The sequence below is a fragment of the Frieseomelitta varia genome, unplaced genomic scaffold (assembly GCF_011392965.1).
Source record: "Frieseomelitta varia isolate USP_RPSP 00005682 unplaced genomic scaffold, Fvar_1.2 scaffold_965, whole genome shotgun sequence".
Taxonomy (NCBI): domain Eukaryota; kingdom Metazoa; phylum Arthropoda; class Insecta; order Hymenoptera; family Apidae; genus Frieseomelitta; species Frieseomelitta varia.
Window position 1 is genome coordinate 58,557 of NW_025110773.1, and position 26,191 is coordinate 84,747.

Genomic DNA, 26,191 nt, shown 5'->3' on the forward strand with positions numbered 1-26,191 from the left:
TATATTTTGCGGAATGGCGTCATGCTCCAATCGAACAGATACCGAGCATGTGTGTGTTTGTGTGTGTGTGTGTGTGTATGTTTTTATATACGCGTTACGTATAAGAAACGTAGTATTACGAAGAAACACGAAACAGGATAAAAGTAGCGTGCAAATTAAGATCCATTTTCGGCCCGATGGGCGGGAGTTATTTTCACAGCGGTTAAAGCACAACGAGGCACAGTTCTTTTTCAGTTACTTACTGAACGGTGCACGGTTTATCGTGGCGGCTTATCGCCACGAGCGGTTTCCACGGTCGAAACGGGGTCGATAAAGAGGTCGGCATACCGCCGTCGTTTGCAAGTTAATAAAGGCACGTTTAAATGTCGCGCTCGTTGGATCCATCAAATACAGGAATACGCCGTTTTACGATTGACGACGCCGGTAATTGTCCTTCTGGCGTCAAACAAAAATTGAAAAAGGAGATCCCTACGTCGAAGATAAAGAAAAAAGACTACTGTGCTTCGCGATTATTTTCTCGCGGCGATTTGGAACGACCGTGATTCGTCGCTCGTCCTACGTAACGCGGCGAACGTTCATCTACGTAATGATAGTGGCGGCAGCGATGGTCGGGGAACTGTTCGACGATGGCAGGGTTCGCCAGACGCTTGCACGGTCCTGCAAGGCGCAGTTAAATCTGATTAGCCGAGAAAAGCGCTGCAGGAACTCTTGTTAAGGCGAGGCTACGGTGACGTCACGTCCTGAATTATCCGCTTCCAGGTTCCGGGCCGCCCCTCCTTGCCCAGTTCCTCTTGCTCACGCTGCAAATGAAACATCTCGTGCAATCCTCGCTGACGAGCTGTTCGTCAAGCCGACGAACTCGGTCTGTAATCTCTCTTCACTGGCTCGGTCAGACAGGTCTTGCTTCCTCCTTCAGCCTTCTTTAACTGATGATCCTCCTCTCTCGCCTCCCCCCTTCCCGGATGCTACGGTGTATCGATAATCACTCGCCGGGATTCGCTGCGACGAAAAGTTAAGACGCGTTCGCCCACCTTCCGATCCCTCAAAGTCGTGGCTGCGTTCGAGGACCATTTTTTACGAGATTGCTCGTCGCTTCGGATCGATCGTCGGTCGTCGATTGAACGAGACCAGCGGTCAACTTCTTCCTCCCACTGTAGATGCCGGTACGTTGATGGATCGATCCCGTCCGGGGACGGTGACAGGCTTGGGGAAAGGACTGGTTTCAGTGGGAAACTTGTATTCGTTCGAATTACAACGTCGTTGGTGCAGGTTGGTTGGGTAACGCGTTACACGTCCGCCGGACGTGGAAAATTCCGACGGCGGTTGACTTTGCCCGTTACCAGGAGGGAAAGTTTACGTCGCGAGCAGATAATACTCGTCAGCCGGGAGCGGTGTTTCGCGAAGACCACCACGACCGGGCTAAAGTGAGTTACTCGGCCAGAGAGACAACCAGCGACCTGCCCGCTCTTCCGTGTAATCTCACGTTGCATCTTTAGTATCGGGACGCGGATACTAAAGAGGCGGCCTGAACGCGAACGTACTATACTATCGGTTATGGCCTTCTATTTCCTTCTATTGTTATGCGAGGGAATAAAATTTAACTGGCTGCTCGAAACTGCTCTCTCTCTCTCTCTCTTTTTCTCTCTCTGTTCGATGTAACTTTACGAATTCCGCGCATCCTCTCTCCTTGTTATATACATGTAAAGTGCGAATCCAAGACTCTTTGCTTTCTCTCGTCTCCACGCGTCTTTCAAATCTCGCGCTCGAACGATAGAGAAAAATAATTACAATTTGTCACTTAGACGAAAGTTTTTGTGGAAAATAAAACGTATTTGTAAATTTCAGACATTTTGAGACTAGAATTGGCTTGTACTTTTTTTTTTTACATCATTTCTAAATATTTTCTCGCTGTTAACGTTAATTATTATTAATTAATGAACAATAAAGTTATCGATTTTTCGAAAAAAAAAGGCTAGCGTCATTTCCTTGAATTCAATTTTACTCTGCGTTTGACGAGTATAATCGTCATCAGTCGTGCATCAACGTAGATACACGCACTTTTAGACAAGCAGAACGTCGACAAGCCGGGAAGGACCGGTTCGGCAATAATCGCCGGCGTGTTAATAAATCAGCCGGTGGAAATCGCGTGTAGTATTAAGTCGCTGATAATGCGGATTTGATTTGCCCAATCGATGACACGCTATTGTGCCCTGTACAGGGGTGAAATACGCGAGCGATTTCTATCGTTCGTGCGTGAGATAAAATACGAATGCGGCGGTACCGCCGGCCGCTCGAAAATCGGTTTCTGTTTGAGTTATAGAGTAGATTGGTATCGACCTCGGTTTCGCAGTCGGACCCGGCGATTGCGCGATCGTTGATCGTTTTATTAGGGCGTCCGAGTGCGAGTCGATTCGAACGAACGACCGGCTGAACGATCACGTGTAGATCCGGAGTAACAAATTTCGCCAGGACGAACAAAGGGGGAATTCCGCGCGGGAGAACCCCTCGGAATTATCCCGACACGTGTAACGCCGATTAAGGGATCGTCATTCGGGCGAGCAGGTTTTCCTACGACGCTCGCAGATTTCTCGCTCGCCACGAATCCCTCGTAATCACTCCGGGAAAGATAACGTATGGTCGACGATAATGTCGGACGTAGGAACGCGTTGCCATTTGGCCCAGTCGGTGGGAGTTCGCTCCGTCATTTTCTTCCGTCTCCTGATACTGTTAGACGTTCGGCCCGGCCGGATTAGTTTCTATTCCCTTTCCGTTTCCCGCCTTTCTCCGCAGACGCGACGATTTTCACGGCGCGGCGCTCCTCTCCGAGCCGCGAGTGTAATTGCGAAGTCTTGTCTTTGGGGACTAGACGCCCCGACGATCCTTTCTGCCGTCGGATCCGACGATACCAGGACGGTTACACCTGCCATCTGAACCCACTAATGAGGAAATTACAGGATCCGCGTGTAATCGATAACGAAGTGTCGACGGTTTGAATGGAAGGCAGTCTGGGATCGCGAACTTTCAACCTCGATCGTTCGGGTGTCTGCCGTTCGAAAAAAAACGATATTCATACCTGTGATACCGGCAATATCCGCGGATCGCCCGACTGGTGGACAGCACGAAGCTCGAGTTTCACGGTTTCCAAAGGCAGCATCGGTCTTGGGGAAATTAAAATTTGAGCCACTCGCCGGGGGAACGGTAAAGAAACAAGTTTAACAAGACGTTCGTTCAGCGCGTTCGTATTACAGTGTAAATGGAATTTTTCAACATTTCACCCACGTACAATGCAAGTTTGGAGAAAAGTATTGGACGCGAGTTAAAAGGAAGCTTCTTGCATTTCGAATTTCAAATTCTCACGTCGTCAAACTGGAATATCTAGTTTTCTCCAACGTTCGCGTTATTTGCAACTGCATTAAAAATTAGAAAAACAATTCAAAGACCGAACGAACGCGAGACTTGATAAATGAAGCGAAAAGTAGCTTCGAAATACAGATCGCGAGGCGCGATATTACGGAGGATCGGCGAACAGGGGGAGAACACCGCCTTGAGTGGCTGATCGAGGATGGCGGTCGTTGGACGATGATGAGAGCGATTCTTTATCACCGCGGCAACGTCCAATCTTCATTCCGCAGTTTCCTGCGCTGGTTCAATTCCGCCGGTTGGATCTTGAGGGCGTCGAATATTTTGCCGCGGCGCGGCTCGCGAGCACCTCGATCGATCGATACGTTGAACCGGCGCCACATCGCGTGATATTTTCATGAAATTCCTTCCGCAACTCCTCACCTTGAGCAGCAAGTTTCCCAGCTGGTCCATCGTCGGCTGTTTGTTCCCCGAACGAAACTCGCAGAGGCCGAAACGCCACCAGGCTTCGTTATTCCAACCCTAATTGCTCTTCAAAATTTATTTTCCAATCAGGGAACAATTCGCGACCTGTTTCCACGTCGAATTCCTCCGAGTCCTGATTTTCCGGGTCAGTTGCTTAAACGACGGCCGATACGTTCATCACGGTAACGCGGCGTTCGCTCGTTCGTCGAAGAAGTTTGGATTTCGCGCCATTAATTTACGTCGCATTTTTGTCGCTCCAGTTGCCAACAGGCTAATGGTACGCTTACGAACGCGCTCGCACAGCGTATTATAACACAGGAGAATTATTAACAGGGCCAACGGGGAGATTATCCTCTTACGAGTCCAACCTCAAATAGTAAATCGACGGGGGAGAAAAAGGGAAAGAAACGAAGCAACTCGGCACCACGGTTTGTTCAGCTCGTAATTCCCTACAAGTTTGCCGACGTTTAAGCAGCAAGCAGTAGATGGTTAACTTTCGTTGTTATTTCTTTTCGTCAAACACCGCTGGTTTCTGTCTTTCTTTGCCGTCGTCTTTGTCATCGTCCTTGGTCTTTCGTACCTCAATTAACGTTTCTCGTTGGTCGTAGCACAGATCTACGGCGTCGAAGCCGACGAAATCGCGTTCCTGAGGGTCGGTTTTCTCGTCGCGTTGTTGGAGCAGACTTGCCATGTCGTTAAACCAGAGGATCCCGCAGATACGAGTATTCAAGATATCGCACGTGCTCTCTCTCGAAAGCGGCACAGACTCGGAACATCGCGTGCCTGTTTTCGGTCATCACTCTGTTCACTCTGTTATCTTTTTCGTTTCCGTTATCGCGACGAAACCGGTTACCCATTTCTCGCCGTGTCATCACGCAAACGTGTCTCCTCTTTTTTGTCTTTTGACTTTCCCTCGTTGGCGCGACGTTGATCTTGACCGAACGAAGCCGAAATTTCGTCGCCCGGGAGCTCGTTTGCGGATCGCGGAGCTGTTTAAACGAGTCGGAACAACCGGGACGATCCTCCTGGGAAATAACCGGCTTCTTTTACAGAATATTTCTCGAGGATCCTTTGAACGATGAGTCGGTGATGAGAGGCGATTACGCCTTCTCCTTTTCTCTCTCTCTCTCTCTGTCTCTTTGTGCTCGGGGGCGCATGTGGTAAAGTGGGAGGCAAGGCGGAGGACAAAAAGAAGATACTTAGAAAAATGAGAACGACACGAGGGGGCTGGGGGTAATTTGCGCACGAGGGTGCGAGTAACGCGACGAAGATTAATAAACACTGACAAGAAGAGAAGGGTGAGAGCCAAGGGTGGATGGAGACGAGCGTTTCATTTTCATTATTGCAATCGGCGTTGATACACGCCCCCCCGAAATCCTTGTGCGAATTATTGTGTTGTCGTCCCGTCTCTTTTCACTTTCAACTTTTGTTCGATATTCCCTTCGCCAACCTTCCTCTCGAGCACCTCTGCACCCCTATGTATAGGGGTGTATATAGACTCTCTCTCGTTAAATACAATCCTGTACGCGCGAGCGTACCAGTCACCCTCTTCATCATCAGAGAAATGCACTCTTAGGCATTCGTTTTCGCAACGTCGTGGCTGACACGGCGCGTCATCCCCTTCGGGGTCCTTTCACTCGATCTCTGAGCTGCCTCCGAGCTGGTTGGCTGGCTGGCTGGCTGGCTGGTTTCTCGTCTCGTTAGACGTCTCTCGCTCCGTCTTTGATGCACCACGAAGGCAATTACGTGGCTTTACGAGAAAATGATCTTGGAAAGAGGAGTTACCAATTAGTTCAGTGCACGTTCGTTTATATCGTGACGCGTTCTTGGATCCTTATTGAAAAAAATGTCGAATCCAAAGGAGTCTTGGAGTAATTTTCTTCTTTTCTTTTCTTTTTTTTTTTTAAATATTCTTTCGCAATTCTTCTCTTTTATAGTCTCCTGTAAATGTGTTGAATTGAATTATACTGTCGAATTCTGATAGCCCGAATAATGATAGTTCACCGTTGGTTAGCTTTCTTTTTACTTTTCACTGATTTGTTACATTCTCCAACATTTTGGTTTTTGTAGTTCGACGAATATTATATTTTAAGAATGTCGAGACTTTCGAGGAGTTTGGTGCAGGCAAAAGTTTAAAGGGAAATAAATAAATTTATTTCAGGCATTGATCTAAGTACGGTAACTAAATCCGTTTTCTTGCAAGAAAATATTCAGACTCATTTGGTCGATCGATTTTGTCTCAGTCGACACAGAACAAAAAGCCGCGATTAATTCGAGAGAATTAATGTTGGTCCAATTGAGTGCGTTTCGGGACGAATCGACCGGTCGACTTACCAAGTACAATGAAGTTCAACGAAGATCCAGCTGATTATTGGTCCGTTAGGACGCGCAGCGTCGTCGATCTACTTAATGGACTAGTAACGCGGGGGCAGCTGCTTGCAACCCCGAATCGAAGGACAGATCCCCTCGTGTCTCGTTTATAAAAGCCACACGACATCGTCGGTCGCTCTTCAACCGGTAATCGTCGGTCATCTCGCCCTCTCCACCCCCTGTTTTTGCCGAACCGTTTCTCTGGCATTGTTCAATCCGTCGACCTCCCCCTTTATCGCCGCGCATTCCAGCCGCGCCACTTTCCTCCTCGATAAACTCGTTGATTGCGCGCAGCCGAACACTTTGTTCCTTGGAATCAAAGAGCTGCTGGAAAGCGATCACTTTGTCCCCTCCCCGATGGAGGATCGAGTTGCTTCGTTTCTTAATCCTGTGACGAAACATTCGATATCTCCTTGTTTGTTGTTTACAGGTCTTAATTTCACGAAAATCCGAACGAACGCTTCTTGAACGTCTCTTCAGGAGGAAATTCTCTTCTCGATTTCCCAATACGAGACGCTCGGACCGTCTGGTCGAACGTGAACCTCGAACGTTTCGTTGTTAGTTACCAAATTTCTAATTGCACCTACGTACCTACGTACGTGCAAATGCTGAAATTCGAATCGAGTCGGTGACAAAAAGCAGGAGCCTCGTTAGGGGGCACGGAATCGAGCAAAACAGGTATGTAGTTAGGGGATCGAAGTCGTCCATCCGTGGGTGGGTGGATTCAGGTTTCCCCGCGTTTCGAATTCGAGTCTGAGATTAGAAAGTAACTGCCGACGGGATTTCCTGCCGTGATGCTGGCCGGAGGTGGAGGGATTCGAGGTCGCGCGGGGCCAGAGAGACTCGTGCCGACCTACGAGCATGCGTTTATTAAATTGCTATCCTCCTGTGGGCTTGCCAGCGGCCCCTGGTTACCCTCCGACACCGCGACGTTGCCACGTTTAAATCTGAATTAACTGCTCGGGCGTGGTTCTCTCAGGTGCGTAACCTCGCCTTTACCTCGCACTTCCTCCGAGAGTGAAACGTCGAGATTGAGAGAGAGAGAGAGAGAGAGAGAGAGAGATCTTAACGTGCACGAAGAGAAGGGCGAGCACCGTACCAAGGGACGGAGAATAGACGACTCTTGGATTATCCAGTATCGCGGTAATACGTCGGTTGATAAAGCATCGAGTGTCTTAAATCGCTGATCCAGTTACAAAGTCTCGTTGTTCTCGGTGATTTATATCTTCGCGCGAGGTCTCACGCTGCGCGGATCCCGGTCAGATTGTTACTATAGCTGGAACGTGAAGAAGTATCCACTTGTCCCTTTCCACCGGTCGATATATCGGAAATTGATAATTCCGCGGTACGAAACAGCGGATTTTCGAAAGTTATTTCGTGTTGTTTTTTTTTTTTATTTCTTTTTTTATTGTGTATACACCTGCTGGAAAGCGTCGAATGAAACGGACCGCCTTGCATTGTAATAATAATTAACAAACCCCTGGAGGCACTTCTCCGCGATTCTTATCCATTCGTAACAAGAAAAGTTGCCGCATAATAAGAAAGTTAGAATAGCAAAATAAATAAAAAAAAAAAAAAAAAAAAAAACGGGAAAAGCCTGTTTCTTTTTGAAACTTGGCGGAGGGGATAAAAATGCTGGTGAGAATGAGATATTTCTATACTCGAGGAAGGGTCATCGTTACTCTGTGAAATTGTCGACGCGCGTTGATTCTCGCGCGTCTGCGGAACGAATGAAAATTACAATCGCGCACACGCGAGAGGGAATTCGAATTGGGAAGGTGATTCGGGTGGTGCTGTCTGCATAAGGTAGGTTAATTTCGACGTGTACATATTTGTACGGGAGAAGCGGTTCGTGAATGGTGAACTAGACCGAGTCGTGTAGCCCAGAAATATTCGTAATGTTCGTAGCTGATTTATACTTTTCAATGGGTCAGATTTGTCGAGTAGAATGGAAAGCTCCGAGCTAAGCTACGTGTTAAGCGCGTTTTTCACCCCGTTCCGTGTCAGTAGACGACCAGAACTCTCCCCTTGTTAAGTCAAACGGAATACTCGCGTCTGTGACTTTCGCGGATGGAATTTTCATCCGCGAGCCTCCGGAGAGTCTGATCTTTCCGTAAATCCAATTTTATTTTCGCGTTACGTAAGTTCGAGCGAGAGGGCAGCAGTAACAACTCCTAGCTACACGTAATCTCAGTAAATACATTTTTCTCTTTGAGCGAAAAACGTTTTAATTTCCAAGCAGTTTCAGACTCCAGGCAGGTCGCCCCTGTGTTGGCCGCATTCTTGAAGATTCGCGCGTTTCTTTGAAAAATTTCCGCGTAATTTTCGTCCGTCGAGCAGGGCCAGCCTTATCGGGGAGAGATATTCGCCGGTGAAAGGACCGCGCTCGATTTTCTTGCTTCTTGGCCCCCACGGTCGTTCGGTAATCGCGGCTCTAACTTAATTAGGCTCTCGAAATAGCACTCGGTCAGCATCCTCCAATCGTAGCAGCCTGACCTTTTCCCTCGCGTAATCTGTCGCCGTAAAGCAAAGGAAAAGCAAACGCGAATCGAACACGAAGTAGGCACTTGGAACGTTCACTATATTAAAGGCCCGAAATTTACGAGCGCGTTCCTTCGGAAAATTCCCTCTGCCAATCACGCGTGTTTTCCCCTTTTCCTTCTCGCAAAGATCGAGACATCGAGTGCCCGAACTCTTTGCGCAATAAACGGAGAATTCGATCTTTCGGGTGCGAAACGAACGCGTGCAAAAATACGACGACTGTTGAAAGCAGGTGTTGCCCTTATTGCTGGTTGACGTATCGCGTATTGTTCGTCGTTTCGCGAAATGAGGAAATACTCGGGAGAGTCGGATTGTCCCCTTCTGCGTCGTCAATTAACTTTCCGCGCGGGGTTTTTCGGTCGGGCGTTCTTTCATTAAAGCGAGCTGATGAAGAATTTTCGCGTGGCCGTTTTCAAGGATGTCCCAAGCCATCTTTGACGGCGCTGGTTTTTCGTTCAAAGAGACATTTCCCCTTTTTTTGCGGGGGGGAGGGGAGGTTGCGAGATGGATTTCATTTGGACAGAGCATGGTTCAGAGGCAAGAACGTTTACTTCTTTTCTCATTGCAGTTTCGGTGGCCACTTTTTTTCTTGCTCGATAATCTCGTTACGATTGTGAAGCGTTTCTGCGTTCGCAGAAGCGGCGTTTCCTTCTCGGCTACGCTCGGATGAAAATCCGAGAGACGAGGATGCGAGCTGTACGTCGGCCGCGTTCGAGTTTCTCCGACTATGTTCCAGCGAAAAAGAAATCTCTTTCTCTCTGGCAATTTTGGTTTTCTGTGACTTTTTCATCGTTCGAAAGTACGTGCTTTAGTATGCGTTAAATATTTTAACGCGCCACAATATGCCGGCTGAAGCAACTCTTTCTGCTCGTCGGTTTTCTTTTCAAAGGGCCACCGCCGCGAAACTTTTCTCATTCGGCGAGAAGTTGAATTGCGATCGCGTGTTTACCTTTTCGTAAGGGTCGAACTTTAATTAAGTGGCTCCGGTTCTCATGATTTATCGTCTGTAGCCTGTTCGAGGGGCTTCGCCGGCGCCTAGGCAGATTTACCAGCTCGTTATTTTCAGAAGATACAACGTAAGGTTTCGCTGCGAGCGCACTCGTAGTCCGAGCGTCCGATCTTGATGGAATCAATCTACTTAGGCGCGTCTGCCCCCTTCGCTCTGCATTCTAATCCTCTTTTCCCGCTCTTCATTGTCCATTTCGTGAGCTGATCAAACACTAACAGACCCTAAACAAATACCGGTGCACGCGCCTGCTTCTTATCTCTCTCGATAAAAGCATCCTTTATTTTTCTTCTCGGACCTTTTACTCCCTTTCTCCAAGTATTTCTCGCACTGCCCCCTCCCCCTCTTTGGCCGCTATTTATCGCTAATATGAATTAAACTGTGAATCCCCAGTCTGGAAGATTTTTCTTCGGATTTTTATCCGTAGGACGCGTTAAAGGAAAGCATCGGTCTAGATTTCGTTGCGCCAGCTAGAGAATCTCGGTACATTTTCCAGCGGAATATATGTATATCGCGTTCATGCGGTGTCACGCGTACCTTCCGTTAAAACTTTTACGATGTTTGCTTTATGCCGGTACCCCCTGGCTCCCCATTCTCACTACCCATACGCCATCGCGCCTCTTTCTTTCGCTGTCTTCCTTTTTCCTTTCCTCCCCTTTTGTACCCGTTTTACGCCGGGGCGCACAGAAGAGATCAAAGTTTTTTCGTTCGCGAGGGGTCGAATTTTGTAGTACTCTAGTCAACGGAGATGACAGAAAGGGGCTTTGAACCGAACGTTTTTACCGGTCGCTACAGAGAGGATCTCTCGGTGTTTTACTTTCTGTACTTTTCATACTTGACTGTTTTATTCGTCGCGTTTTTTCCCCTTCATTTTTCGTTTCTTTCTTTCTTTTTTTTTTTGCTTTCTTCTTTCGTGCTCTCTGTCTACACGAGACGCTTGTGCAGGCGCGTGTCTGCTCGCGCGAGTGTACCTCGTGAAGTTCGCGAACGGAAAGAAAAAAGAGAAACGCCTTTTTCTCGACGAATGTCCTGGCGACGATGCTCGCCGAGCGTTGCTTTATTGCTTCTTGCTTCGAAATATGTATATGCGCGTATTGCGACACGAGAGGCAGAGAGAGAAAGAAGTGTTGCAGATAGAGCCGAAATCAAAATGGTATTGAATGAAGCACAATCCGATTTAGGGAATCGTTGATGCATCTGGAGAGAGCAACGCGTGGAATAAAATGCATAAAATTATTCCGTTTTGATCTCGAGTCGCGACATCTTTCGACATCGTCGACAGTTGCGCAGAGGTCTAATTTTTTTAAATGAATCCTTCGTCAAAGAGGGATTCCTCTTTGTTCCGATCTCTGTTTATTTTATCTGCGTTGCCAGGAACATTTCCAGACGAACAATTCACCGCGTTTCGGCCGACAATTCCGAATCCGCCTGGTTACAGCGTGCAGCGACGTTTCGGATATCTTAGCCGACAATTAATCTTTCGGTCCGCTGTCAAGAACAAGCTTCATTTTCCCCGACGACATAGTTCCCATGCTTAACGGAATTTCCACGGGTTCCCTTGGAAATCGTGCTACGCTCCCTTCGGCGGGGCTGTTAAGTAATTGCGTGAAATGGCTTTCAAAGAATATTCTTTTGGAGAGACCGAGAGAGAGAGGGAGGAGGACTAGAAGGGGAACTCGTAAATTCGAACTTGCTTACAATAAGTGATCTTTCGCAGGCAATTCGGGAATTAAAGCAGCTTTTGCGCGTCGCGACGTCGTTTATTATGCTTCGCTCTTGATTAAGTCGTTTTTGTTCCAGCGAGCAGTCGTTGAACCGCGTTGAATGATTCCAGATTTCATCTCTTTGACAAATTTATTCACTCTAGTCTAGCTGTCATTCTAGTCTCGTAGCGTTGCGTAAAAGAATGGTCTCGAAATTAAAGAGGCAGTCGATAACGAGTTAGGTGGGGGGGGGGGGTGAACGACTAATAATTTCTTTATTTAGTGTCGTTTGACGTCACGATGTTACGTAAAAGAATCGTAACGAAATTAAGAAGGTTGGACAAGGATCTAAAGTGCGACAATTTATTTAGCATTTATTTGACACACTGTGGCACAACAGTTAATGGTTGTTAATTATATTGAAATAAGTAACGAACAGGAATCAAAAGCGTCTTAATTGGAGCCAATTAGAGGCAATCGATCGCAGCCGTTGATAGAGCTGGAAATTTATTCATTCACCTATTCGCTATGTATAATATTATTTAATTTCGCAGTATCGCGTGAAAGAGCAACGTTGAAATTAAAAAGTCAACGGTGAATCAAAGTGTGACGATCAAAGAGTCGATTGTCTGCAATTGTCGATTAAATCTGAATCTCCAGTCGAATCTCGGAATACATCACACGTCGTAGAATAGCGGAAAGTTGGTTAATACGCGCCTAATCGGAATTCGGTGGCCGATAGCCGCGTTACGACTATCTTATTCCGTCTTTCGTCGATTTTATCGGCCGGTCCGATTCGAGCGTCGTTCCGTGGATCGCCTCGGTTGCCCGAAACGCAGGCGTAAAAGTACTCCTGGGAAGAGGACCCAGGGAAACGTCTATCGGGTTCCACTGGCAACCTAACGACACAAGGGTGGCTCTTACTTTTTCGTTTGCCAGAGCTTCCTGCCATATTGCCACTCAAAAAGGCATCGTCGTCGTCCTCTTCGTCGTCGTCGTCGTCGTCGTCGTCGTCGTCGTAGAATGGGCGTCGCCCTCTGGATTCGCTCGATTCCTTAATGCGACGAGTCACCCTTTCCATCTTCTTTCTCTTCCTCCTTCCTCCTTCCTCCCTTCCCTACCTTACCGTCTTTCTCCTCGTTCTTTCACCTCCCTTTCATACGTAGCGAAGGGTCGAATCAATGGATAGGATATTGGAGCAGACGAGTGGCGGAACAACGTTTTCGGGGCGAGGCGATCTACATCCGAGCCGGGTCTCTCACGGTCTCTTCTTCTTCCTCGAGAGCATCCTTCCTGCCGGGATATTAGTCGATAAATTTTCCAACGGAAAATACCGCGTTCGCCGTCGCGTACACCGCCGTCGATAATTTAAAAAACGATCGAACAGCTTCATCCGTTTGATCGGCCGGCTCGATGAAACGTTCTGGTCCTCGGTGATGCCACGCGCGCGCGTGTCTGTGTGTGTCCTAGGGGAACGAGATCGGATACTAGAGCCGGATACCAGAAGAGAGAGAGATACTTTATAACGGTTGAACTGTTACTGCTTCTCGATGACCTGCATTTTTCTAAGAAGCTTACGGGAGGGGGGAGGGGGGGCAGGAAGCACTGTTCGTTCTCGTCGATGGATTTACCTCGACATCCCTCTAAATACGGGGCAATTTTTTGCTCAGCCCTCCCCTCTTGCCCCACAGTATCGCGTATTCAACCGGCATTTCGAAATAAAGATGGGGGTGGGGGTGGGGGTGGGCAGGATCGATGGATACAATCGTTCTCCGCGATTTAATTCGGCGGAATTTCTGTTCGATATTCAGCATCGCCGGAGATTTATCTTAGCAGGGGGAAGTGGGGAGATTATCGGGCGTCCAGGAAACACTACGTGGACCGGCGGAGTCGGCTGGCAGCCGGGCGAATTCTGTAAGAAGTTAATCCACCATCTTTCGTTTAATAATAAGCGCACTTCCGGGGCACTGAATTCGTAAAGCGAGAGTACTCGAGAGTTTTCCGCTCGGCGAAAGAGGGAAGGACAAAGAGAGAGAGAGAGAGAGAGAGAGAGAGAGAGAGAGAGAGAGAAAAAGAGAGATTGAAGACGGCGGAGAGGGAGGTGGATGGTCGTATAAATTGTAGCTACCTTGGGCCACCGCCTCACCGACAGCGTTATCGAATCTGCAATTAAAAAGTTCCGCAACTAATTTCAATTTAATCGTACGCCGTTCGCGCGCCCTCTCTCTCTCTCTCTCTCTCCGCTGTTCCCAGTTTCTCTCTCTCTCTTTTTCTCGCGACGCGTCTCGTTTGCGAGTTTGAAAAGATTACCAGCCTAGTTTGGAGAAGTGTTGGGTTTAGTTTCGGCGCTGTTGCGAATTTTCCCTTCCTTTCCTCCTTGTTGTTTCGATGTCGATCGCGCAACAAGGGTTCGAACTGTTAACGCGTTATCAAGCAGCACGAGCGACAGCAACTTCTCCTCTTTATTTATTTCATTTACGCGAACAGTCGGCATTAATTTATAGTAATTTGTCACGAGGTGGTCGTTTACAGATAATTTAGTTAGCAGATATTATCAGCAAGCGGTTACAGGGAACGTGTCTCGTATGTCTCTGTCCCTTTTCTATTTCCAATCGTCGATTTATCGTCGATGCTTGACGGAGAAACGGATTTATCGCGCAACGTCTCGTGCAATTATTCGCGCGAGAGACGCGATTTTCCTTTCACCTCGATATTAACGCGCCGTTTTGATCGTAGATAAATCGTTCTGTTCACGTCTACTATCTTTATCCCCTTCACGATCGTTTCTCCCTCGCTCTTTGACCGCCGTCTCTACATTTCTCAGCAGTTGATTAACCAACGACCGCTTAGTTCGTTTCACAAACGTTAATCGAGCATCTTGATAATGTCTCAGTTGTGAAATAAATTATCGATGACGAAGGGCCAAGTCGACTGAATTTACTGAAGCCAGGAACCGCGTGACTGCGTTTCGTTTCGCCAGTACGAGCCAGTCGTATCACCGACCTGCTCGATAAGCAGTCTTGTACGAAGGGACGCGGATGGAGGTGATAAGGAGGTGACCGATGTGTCTCGAATCGTTTGAACGTTTGAACGTTTGAACGTGCACGCAGATGGACGCGCCGCCGTCCGTTTGGAAGGGAAAGTGGTGGACGCGGGCGTCGATGCGGTGCACCGTGAACGCGTTTCACAGCTTAAGAGAAGATTAGCCAACCCTCTCGTAACGATAGGATTTGACCATTGAGGGGAGATTACCGACACTGGCGAACCATTCGGCGCGGATCCAGCCTTAAGCGTGTTACACAATTACGTCCGGGAGTGTCTGCAACCGCACGGTCGAGTTACTAAAGGCCCAGATATCTGGCTCAACGTATTACCGCTAATAAGAACGGGAGGGAGAGAGAGAGAGAGAGAGAGAGAGAGAGAGAGAGGGAGAAAGCGGCTGAGTGAGTGAACGAGTGAGAGTATCTGTTGCTCTCACTCTTTCTCTCTCTCCCTCTCTCGTCCATCTCGTATCGTTCCTTGTAAATAATCCGATGGATCTAATTGCGATTCCCCTGGAAGATGTCTCGAGAGCTCACGGTAGACGCGATATTTATGCAGTATTAATTATTTGATTAGCGGCGCTTACCGTGCTCGCAGAACTGCGACACGTACACTGACGTTTCTCTTTCGCTGACGTAATCTACGATTACTTTACTAATAGAGGAATTGGGTCAGAGAACGAGGAGAATAAATAATGTAGCAACGTCGATGTCGCTTCGCTAATCAATCTTTCTTCTCAAGAGTGGAAATCTTCTTCTGCAATTGATGGAATATATTTCTGAAGTATGTCCATCGTGAAATATATATTTCTGAAATGTTCTCTAATTTGTCAAACGTTGAGAAGGCGAGAAGTTAATTCTTTATTTCTGTAATATTAGCTTCAACTCGAAACGAACACCTACTACGATCGTTTTGAAAATTTCGCTTAAAATCCTCTGCTTGACTCTCTGTTTAGAAATGAAATGGAAATGGATTATTTTGTTTTCTTAATTTGACAGTTATCTGTATTCAAAACTTTTATAAAAGGAGAGCTTTATTTCATAACCGATCACTTGAATGGGGCATTTGAATATAAGGTGTCGGTACGTTTAGTGTTAAAAATTTCTCGATCGCGGGGTCAGGTAGGCAGAGAGGAGTTCTTGGCGGAATCTATATCTGTATGAAACGCGAGAGGAACTGGCGAAGAAACTGAAAAAGCACAGTCGGTGAAAGGGAAGGAAAGAAGAACGCGCAGTCTCTGTCGGTGAATCGCGGAAGCGAGTTATATATTCGGGAGAGGTCCCACTTAGCTATTTGTCAGGCTGATGCGAATCTTCGCGGAACTTCTACCCAGGAAAGCCCCTGGTGAAAATTTCGTAAAAAGTTCCCCGCTCCTATATAGATAACGAACCAGAAATCCTCCTCACTGCAGCTACTCCGAATAAGTCTCTGTCCACCCGTTTAGAATCTCCTTCGTATTGTTTTAATTTCGAAGTAACAAGGTAACAAAGAAATACACGCGCGATCTCTCTCTCGTTGCACATTTTCTGCCAATTTGTGTTTCCGACACTGGAACTACCAAAGTGGTCAGAATGACCAATTTACAATTTTATTTTTTAGATATTTAAAGATTTAAATAATTTTTCATAAAACGTACAAATAAAAGCTTGCGTGGTCCATTGTATTACAAAGTTTCTCTATTTTTTTTTTAACTTCTGTGTCTCTGGTTTTAAATTCTATGCTTTGATAAATTTCGATAGTTGCTAAAATGATATAGAAGTGGCAAATATCACAAATGTGCGCCTTTCACTTTCAATATTTTTTTTCGTGTTATTCCGTATCTTCTATGAATGAATAATGGAACTGCTGAAAAGTTTCAAAACTACCAAAATAGCAATTGTTGCCAATAGCGCCTCGCTATTTTCTCTATCGTCTAGGAACAGCGCGGATAAATCGGCAGCGTTGTTCGATCGTCGGGAGTCGCGCGCGCGACTGGATCGACGGTTTAAAAAGATAAGGCGATGGACGGAGCCGGCACGTGTAATCCTCGTCGGAGGAATCAATCGGTCGATAGCAGCACGTAGACGGTGAATCGCGTGCTAGCAAATGATTAGGTTAGATCAAGTTGGATCGACGGCTGTGCGCCGTACAAGGGTGGGGGTGGAGAGAGCGAGAGAGAGAGAGGGGGGGAGGGGGAGTAGAGACGAAGTAGAAAAGCCGGGGGGAAGGGCGGGACAGACAGGGTCTCGAAATTGCCGAACCGACCGACAGCTTATCCACTTTATCCGGCTGGTATTACGAAGCCAACGTGCGACCCGGTGTACCAGAGAGAGAGTATCTCGATCCATTCCCACCGCCCGCTACCAGCTCGCTTTCCATCGGCAAATTCCTCCGCCCGTTCTTATTTATCTTCCGAATCCGGAGGCATCCCCCAGCTTTTTCTCTGCTTGCAATTTCGTCATCGCGATCCCGCGAAATTTCACTTCTCTCGCGACATGGACGTCGCTACGAAAACAATTGCCGATCTTCCGACTCCCGTGAGTATCGATCGGATGAGGATGAGTTGGAATTTCGTTTTCTTCAAATTTCCGACAAGCGTGTAAAAGTCCGCGAAGTCTAATCGACGAATTGGCTATCGACGCTACGAGGATCGTGTCTTTTCGTAGCATTCCTGGCTACGTCGTTAGATTCGTCGCGATATTCAGTGATTCGTGGAATGAATTACTGAAAAAAGAAAAAAAAAAGTTGACTGTTAATAAAAAAAGTGTTACTTTTAATTGATAGGCAGCCGTGAATATCTTGCAATCGTCCCGATTTGGTGACGGTGAGCGTAGCTCGAAAGTAAACGTCGAATCGGCGACGCGCTTGACGATTGACCCGATTCAATCAAACTCGCCCTCTCGATTTGCTCGTAAGATTTCCCCGATTGACTCGTATTTAGATTAATTGGGACCTAAGTAGATTGACGAGCGCGAGGAGGCGCCGGAGACATCGAGTGCGAGCGACTGAAACAGAGACAGAGAGACAGAGAGAAAGTGAGAGAGAGAGAGAGAGTTTCCATCCGGTTGCGAGCGAGCGAGCAGTGTTCCGTTCTGTTCCATTCGTGTGATTGATCGTTCCGGCGGGGGCAGGTTTAATGGAGAAGCGAAAGTAGCGCAAACAAGGGAAAATCGTATTCCCGCGAGCGAGCACCGCCGTTTAAAGTTACTGCGTTTTCGAGTGGAAATTCAGCGTGTTGCAAAAAGTTGCCTGCAGACTGGCGCTCTGGCACGTGAGCACGACAAGCTGTGCAGGCAGAGGCACGAAAGAAGAACAGGCACCGAGAGTGAACGGGAGCAACCAGAGAGAGAGAGAGAGAGAGAGAGAGAGAGAGAGAGAGAGAGAGAGAGAGAGAGCAGCAACGAACTACTAAGTTTGCAAGATCAACTAAAGTACCCTGGTGGTTGCTCGAAAGTCGGGCCGAGAATACGAAGCGTGGCAACAAAAATAAAATAAACGGGGCTTATCCGTACTCAGGCGGGTGTAAATTATACGAAGACCCGGGCATGCCGGTACGGTCCGGGGAAAATGTGGCCACTCCGGCCTTCTATTTTCTCGCGTGTACATCGCATTACGCCCGTGATAGCCAGCTGAATTACTATGCAGTTGTCGCGACGAACAGCCACGCCGCGCGTTCTTCTTCTTTTTCGTCGCCGTTACATCGTTCACGATTTTTCTCTTTTCACCCATCCTCGCTGACCAGTTTACTGCCGCGTACAGAAGTTCTTTTCCGATGAGGAGTGCTTTGAAACAAAGGGCGTTCGATTTGTTGCGCGAATTTAAAAAAAAAGAAATTACTTCTATTTTGTATGCTTGTAGCGCTACGATAACGAGAAAATAGACGTTCAGAAAATTCAGAAAATTTACTGGCTCCTAGCGACGACCCTCCGAAAGAAGATTGGTATTGATTCGCTAGCTTAAATGTTCGTTTGTCGTGCGCCAGGTCGCTCTGATAGCAGAGAACAACGAGTAGCGAGTCTTTATTTATTGGTTCGCGATGCACAGAGGTGTCGTGGCTCTTGATGACGGCGCTTTAACGATGGCGATGGTCATCCGTTGCACGCACGAATTCCAAGCACGGAGCCCGGTACCCGTCGTCCGGTTCGTGTCATCGGTGACAATCTATCGAATGTCGTCACGTCTCTATCGGCACTTTAGATGTAACCCCTAAAAGCTAGAAACGCTCTAAGTGAAGCGTGATTCGTCCAGCTATCGTGCAAATTCTCGTACAAACTATAATCGTACTTTATCATCGATGTAAACGCTCGTAACAATTTTTCTGGCACTTGGCGTTGTAATAGAAACGAAGTAAATTTATGCCACGATTTAATATCATCACGTCTTTGCGTAATCCTTCAAAAATCCTCCCTTTCGTACCGAGGAAATCAGATCACGTCGGTTCCCTTTTCCCCTTGTAAAAAAAGACTCGCAACCTGTCCCAGTTTCTAAAAACAGTCGGCGCGGCTCGTCGAATTGACTAATCTGCGACAGATCGATATGTGCCCGGTCGCGATAAAGTTCGTAATATTTGGTACAGAGCGGGCGACGCAATTTCCAAATGCAGTCCGCGGATCCAATTTCCGAGGTGGCTGCTAAAATCGCGTCGAATCGCGCGCATACCCGTGTGTCCGTGCTCCAATCGTGTACGCGGCAAAAACTCCTGGCTACGCAGCGGTATCTCCTGGTAGCGGTCTGTTCGTCGGTGAAATTTGTTCGCCGCGCTTTTCGAGGACCGATCTCGAAAGAGGACGGTGGTCGAAAAGTGAAACGAACTCCCAAGTCCCTAAGAGATATGGAGACGTATGCACCGTGGATCGGCGCTCGGATATTGGATCAGGATTACGTACATATTAGTCGAGAGTTGCTTCAACAGAATTTTCGTTCAGCCTTCTCCGCCACTATATTCTTTGCGTCGCGGAAATTTATCGAGAATGTTGCGTGCCCGGCGGATATCGTTTTCCAGAATATTTTCCGGATTGTTTGCCGACAGACTCCACTTTTCCCCCCTGAACGTGAATTTCTATCGTTCGAACGAAGAGCCTGTAATAATATTATAATGCGGAGTAATATTCGACTATGAATTTGCACCGCCATTGATTTTCATATATAACCGGTGTTATTGGACCACCGGCGGCTGCAACAATTCACCTAATTTCGCAATGTTTTTGTCTCATCTCGGAGAGATGCAAAATACGAAATACAGCGTGAAATAAAATTAAACAAACGTAAAGTTTTACCAATTAAATTCGTCAAACTGCTCAAGAATGGAGTGGTAATCTCATCTCTTGCGTAAGCGATTCCTTCTTCTAATTCTAAAAATAAAATTCTGGAAAATTATTTCAACGAATGTATCAAAGTATTCTCACATTCTCGGTTTTAAACTCTTGTGTTTAAACTTTATGAAGAAAAGTCGCACGACATTTAAGCGGTCAATTTCTTAAAACCACGATAGATTCAGTTACAGAGGAAATTTTTCAATCTTCGACTCTGCGTTTCTAAACGATCGCACAGAGCTTCAAACAGCCCCGAGACAGCAAACGAATCGAGGGCGAAGTCGACTCGGTGAACGCGGCCCACTCGTCTCGGTCCGACGTAATTTCTTTTTCTGGCTGGCTCGAACGACTAATCCCGAGAGCTAATGTCCCAGTGTTTCGACCCTCGCATTAAGCAACGGTCCTTACCCGGCTGCCTGATATCGCGAATCGAGCAGCTCGATTATTACCGGGTGAGTCCCGGCTTTAATTAAGAACTCGCTTGACCGGCACCGGGAAAGAATCGGCCATTTATCAGACCTACGAGGGTCGCGTTATTTTTGTACCGTATCCACACGGACGAGTCTCGCTCGGTTTCTTGAGGGTGACTCTGATGAGGTACCTTTCTCAAGGGCGACTGTGACGAGGGTGGAAACGTTAACGAACCACCTGTAAGAACTGTGCCTCGTGTTCAAGGTCTATTAAGGTCGTGCCGAGATATTCGAGCTCCTCGAGGGAGAACGTGTCGGGAGTGTGTAGCTGATTATTTATCCTGAATATGAGCCGCCATCCTCTTTGCACCGGCGAACGCCGCGCGTTTAATTGTTTACCATGGGACGATCTTGTTTCGCAACGGCGAGAGCAAGCTAATAAGTAAAACTCTGAGCAAGCAATTTGCACAACAGCAGTTGGTCTTCCACGTTGCCGGTGATTTTTCATTCACGTAATGGGAGTTTCTGAAATTCAAACTAGGCAGGTAATTAGTACTCGTGTCAGACATTCTTTACGTTTCATTCGTTAGGTGTAATACCAATTTATGAAATATACGCATCATTTACTCGGTATACAAACGTTCGATTGATGAAAAAATTACGAAAAACCTGCACTCACTTTGAAATCTTTCGTTCGAACACACAGAATCATCATCTTCGAGATATTCTAATTGTAAGTCACGTCCGAAAAAATCCGGATCGTCTCGTTCAAAGATGAAATATACTTTCCGCCGGCCATCAGCGTGCAGAGAGGAGAGGGGATTAAAGAGAATCGCTTTTTACAGAATTTCACTAACCTCGAAAAAAATCTTCCGCGAGCTCCATTAGCTGTACGCTCGAGTAGTAATAGCCGCCCCTTAAAACTTGATACAATCATCCCTCTCGCGGAATCCCCTGATGCATGTTGCAAAGAGGAAAAGGGGGAGCGGAAACGAGAGGGAGGGAGACCACAAAGGGTGCAGATCGAACAGAGAATCCCTCGTACATCCATCCCGATGTACTTTCTATCGACCTCTCTCTCTCTCTCTCTCTCCCTGACAAGCAAGCGGATTACCAAAAAATTTGTTCCCTCGCCGGATGTAGTATCGCGGATGAGGGATAAATCGACGTTGACTTTGGCGCAGAGAAAGAAAGAATAATTCGGCGGTAACGCTACAGGGAGAGGGGGGGGGGGGGAAGGGTATATGAAAGCCTTTCGCCTTATCTCGCGGCGGATATGAAACACGCAGAGAGGGATAGAAGGTGGCCATGCGACGAACAAAAACCTCGGTGAAAAGCCAGGGAACGAAGGGCCCTCGAGAATTTTACCACGTACACGCACGCCAAGACCGGAATACAGAGAGAAGCTTCGAGATGGCCCGTGATACACGAATTTAACCGTTGTTTAGTCGTTCCTCCAGGCTCGTAATGCGCCGCGATCAAGCAATAAAACCACGTGGTTCTCGCAGTTCTCACCCGATAAGGGATGTAGTCGTGCCGCGAGCTTGACGCTTGGAATTCTAAGCAGCCTCAGAGGGATCGCGTAGCTAGGGATAGATAAGTGCGTGACAAGTAGATAGATCGAGGATTTCTACGTGTGTATATACGTTCGTACGAAATTTCCAGCGCGTGTATTTACGAGATTCCGCGCGAGATCTTCCAAAATTGCCTACTGCTTCGGAACGTTTAATAAATGATCATAAAATATGACGAAATAAATTTGTGTAAAAGTTCGTAGTTGAGCGACAGGAGGGTTAGGCTGCTTGTTGATGGACGTGATTGATTATCATTGCGGTATTTTGTTGCTCTTGACCATTGAGAAACATGCGCAGGATGGAGACGAGAAATAGAAAATTCGGGAGAGACACGTTGTACAGAAAATTGCGACTGCCCTCGGGGCAATGCTGCTACGGTGCATGACGGATGACTCTGAGAATGTCCTCGGAGGCTTGCAAATTTTCTTCGTATAACAATATAAAAGTGTAATGTAATAATAGTACGACACAGTAGGATACAAAGACGGACGTCGCTCCTAATTTTCCGTAAACTGATTCTTCCTAAATCTAGGTCATTTTTACATCTCGCTGTATACTACGATACATAAAACAGAGAGAAGACGGAAAAACGACAGAACGTCCCGTCGTTTGATTCTTGTCCAAATTATTTATCATCGAGGTTGAAATTTCCTTAATCTTTCTGCGCCCCTCGACACGTTGGAATAATTTCTAACAATTTCTGGAGACCAGAGGAATCTCTGTCCCTTCCCATCGGTCTCACCCCCTTTTCCACGGCCGCTCAATTACGCCGCGCTGCCGGATACCTGGGTGAATTCCTCCGGATTCGAGCGTTTTTTCCTTTATAGGCGGTTCGAAGGACTTTGAAGCGTTCACGTACGCGCTGCCACACGCGAGAGCTGGATGGAAATCCGAGGACGCTGGAGTCAGCAGAATTTCTTTGGACCATCGGAGCTCCTCTCCGAGGCCATTGTCTCTCTCTCTCTCTCTCTCTCTCTCTCTCTCTCTCTCTCTCTCGTGACGTCGGTCTTTTCCTCCGGTTTGAATTCAGACGTACTTACCCGTTCCTCTAATTATTGTCGATCAACCTCCGCCAGCAAGCGGATTCCCCGATTCTCCACGGAGAGGAATTAAATCCTCGAATCGACGTGGAAAATTAAGATTTAATCGACAGCGCGTGTGTTCCTTCTCTCCTCTCCCCCCCCCCCCTTTTCCCTCGATTTCGTTCTCCTCTTTTTCTATTTTCTTTCTTCTTTGTCTCTTTTTCCGGCGAGAGGAGCGTGGAGGAAAGATAGGTGGGAAAGATGCACGTGCTGATATCTGCTGCTGACGAAGAAGAAGAAGAAGAAGAAGAAGAAGAAGAAGAAGAAGAAGAAGAAGGGAACGAGAGCTGCATTTTCCGCGACGTTAGAACGTTCTCGCGCACGGTTTTAAATAATAGATTCGAAGGTCGTGTTAACCACCCGTGCGGTTCCCACGCGGCCTGTATTATTGCGGAATTAGTCGGGCTCGGCTGAAACTGATAGCGTTTTACGTCTTTCCGGAATCCCTCCTGTCACGCGAGTGCTCCTTGCCTCGGCTGAATGTCTAAACTATCTTCTCCCGCTGAGTATTCTCGTGGATTAAAACCGAGGTGAAATCCTACCCTCGTTGGAGAAAGAAAAGAAAATGAAGAATAAAAAAAAAAAAGAGTAGAATCCCGTGGCTCCGCGTTCTAACGAAGAACGATCAAAAGTCCTATTTTTTGTTTGAAATTTTTGAGCTGGACGCGTATTTTACATTTTTTTTTCTCTCGCGTAAAGTATCAAGTTCAACGTTTCGAGTTTTGAAATATATATACAGCGTTTGTTCCAAGATTGTAATAAAATTTTTTGTATTTGACTCTACTTGGGGGTACATTCAAAGCAACGAAATGAATCAAAAATCATTTCACAACTAATTAATTAATCTTCCGTACCGTTATGCTTATATACCAATTAGTTGCGGGCGTTTATTATTTATCGTAAGTGTTAAATTGCACGTCTTACAAATTATATAGAGTCCGTTCGTAGTATTTGTTTTGACATTATCGAACAAAGAAAAATTCCAAATTCCAAGACTGAAGAGAAATCGTTGAATCTTCGCGCGATACTTATTAAAAAAGTATTCTCGCCGCAAATGACCATCCCTGCCAGAGAAAAGTAAAATTCCCATTGGAATGCGCGCATTTGCTAATTCCACGTTTCGCTGCAGAGTCGCGGGCAGGGTCGTTACCCGTTCGAAAGACGCGGATTTCATCGTGAAACGGCTGGCAAGCACGATCTCTACCGCGAAACGAGTGGCGAGCTTCGTTTCTGCCGCGATCCCGGGCAGAAGCTGTCTTAAATGGTATCGTGGGAGGCGTCTCGATTCGTACCACGTTCCACGGCGGGAGCGCGTGGTATCTTGGCCGGCGTCTTTGCCAGTTCTCGCCTAAGCTTCGGCGATTATCGTTTACGGCCGCGATTAGCGTTATTGTCGTTATTAATACGGCTTAGCGGGGCCGGTCATCTCCTCCAGGCGGCGGAGAACTTTCCGCTTCTCCGGCGCCTCCGTCGCTGTAATCTTCCGCCCGGAACTCGAATGGCACTCCCGGTTTTCCTCGTGCAGCTTACGCGAATTCTATCTCGCAGCGAGCCGACGTGCGTCGGTCCTTCCCACGTTGCCGCGATGACTCGATTACTTTCGAAAACGTTAAAAATTTAGTAAGGTTCTCTGTTACGGTGAACGCTAGTTGCTACCCGCTTCGCTAGTCGCTCTCTCGTCGTGCCTTTTACAGCCTCCGCAGAGATGTTTTAATGAACGAAGACGTGATGTAGAATAAATACTTATATTTCACGAGTAATACAAAGGTTGATTATAAACTGTGTATGTGTGATGTGTCGGGAGAGGGCACGCTAGCTCTCCTCGTGATTGACGCGGACTAGACAATATTTGATCTGATTGAGTGACTGGTGATTGAGTGAAATGAATGAATGAATGAGTGAATGAGTGACCGATGCGGAGTCATTTCTTTGACCGATCGCTTGTGACTCCTTGAGTGATCTACCGGAAGTCGGTTCGCTCCGTGAATCTATGTCTCTTTTTGAATTGGTATGCGACTTTCTGGAGCCGGCCAAGGCGCCCTGTTTCCTAGACTAGGCTTTGTTTATGCTCTACCGAGCCTTTCCACATACTGTCTCTCCCTCCAAGGCTAGAGAAAGTGTCTTTAGGTGAGAGGTATGTTAGCACATCTGGCAATTCTCGGCAGGGCCGAGGCTTCGTAGGAATTGACCTGACTGACGCCTCGGAGGGTTCTGTTCTGCGCCAGAACAGTCTCAAAGTGCGAAGATATTTCAACTCTTTTGTCAGTTGTTGGTTGATGTAAGAATTCGAGGATCGTAGGTTGTTAGCAAGTTTGGCAAATTAGACGATATTTCTTTTTTTTTTTTTTTCATTCAAGAGCATACGTCACAGTCATTATAATTAGGATGATGTGCTGCAGTAGCGTAGAAGTGTAATTTATTATTAGACGACGTTGATTTGTAACGCGTGGGTGAATGTTCTGTTTCAACTGAATCTACTGTGTATTTCGAGAGTACTGTGCTAAAATATAAAGTCTGAGTATCAGAGATACTAAACTCAGCATCGAAAAGATTTAAATTTCCAGTTGCAAATCTACGTATCAATTCTTGCCCGAAATTCGTATCTTTCTGAGAATCATTTCCCCCCCTAATACTGCAATTCAACGTAATCACGTGCAGAGAAATGCCTGAAAATCTACAATTAGTTTAGATCCACGATTCACGCGTCGTCTCTCGCAGTTCAAGGGTTGATAACTCGGCCAATTCTTAAACAAAAGATTGATATTTAACTAAAGGCCAACGACAAAATAAATAAAGTAAGTGAAGAGGAGGGAGTGGCTGGTGTTCGCCGGTTAAAAGCTTAACGACGCTGCCCCTCGAGGATTTCTCAACGTTCGAGCGGAAACGAGCGGCCATGTCGGTCCACCGGTCGCTTGAAATTCCGCGAGCGTAGCCAAGAAGGCGATGGAACGGCGTGCGGAAGTAGACTCGCGATGGTCTGAATCCGGAGAGATGGGGAAGTTTTTGAAGGGGATAGCTGGAGCAGGTCGATCGCCGGTTGAACACGTGCGATTGATTCGGCGGCTTGATATCGGGAATCGATAATTCAATTTTGGGCCCCGCGTAATTAGCCGAGCCTCGCGGCAGCACCGGTGAAACTGTGCCGTTGCTCTAATTGCTCCACGTTGCCGCTTCTACTTCCCCCTATGGTTGCTCGTCGTAATCGTTGCTCTTATTGTTTGCGTTTGATTATGAGCGAAGTCCCTCCCAATAGAAAAATCTTTTCTTTCCTCTCTGTGCAATAGGACGGCGGGTGTGAGATATTTCTCGAATGTAACTTTTATTTTTTTTTCACCTGCAGTCTTCTT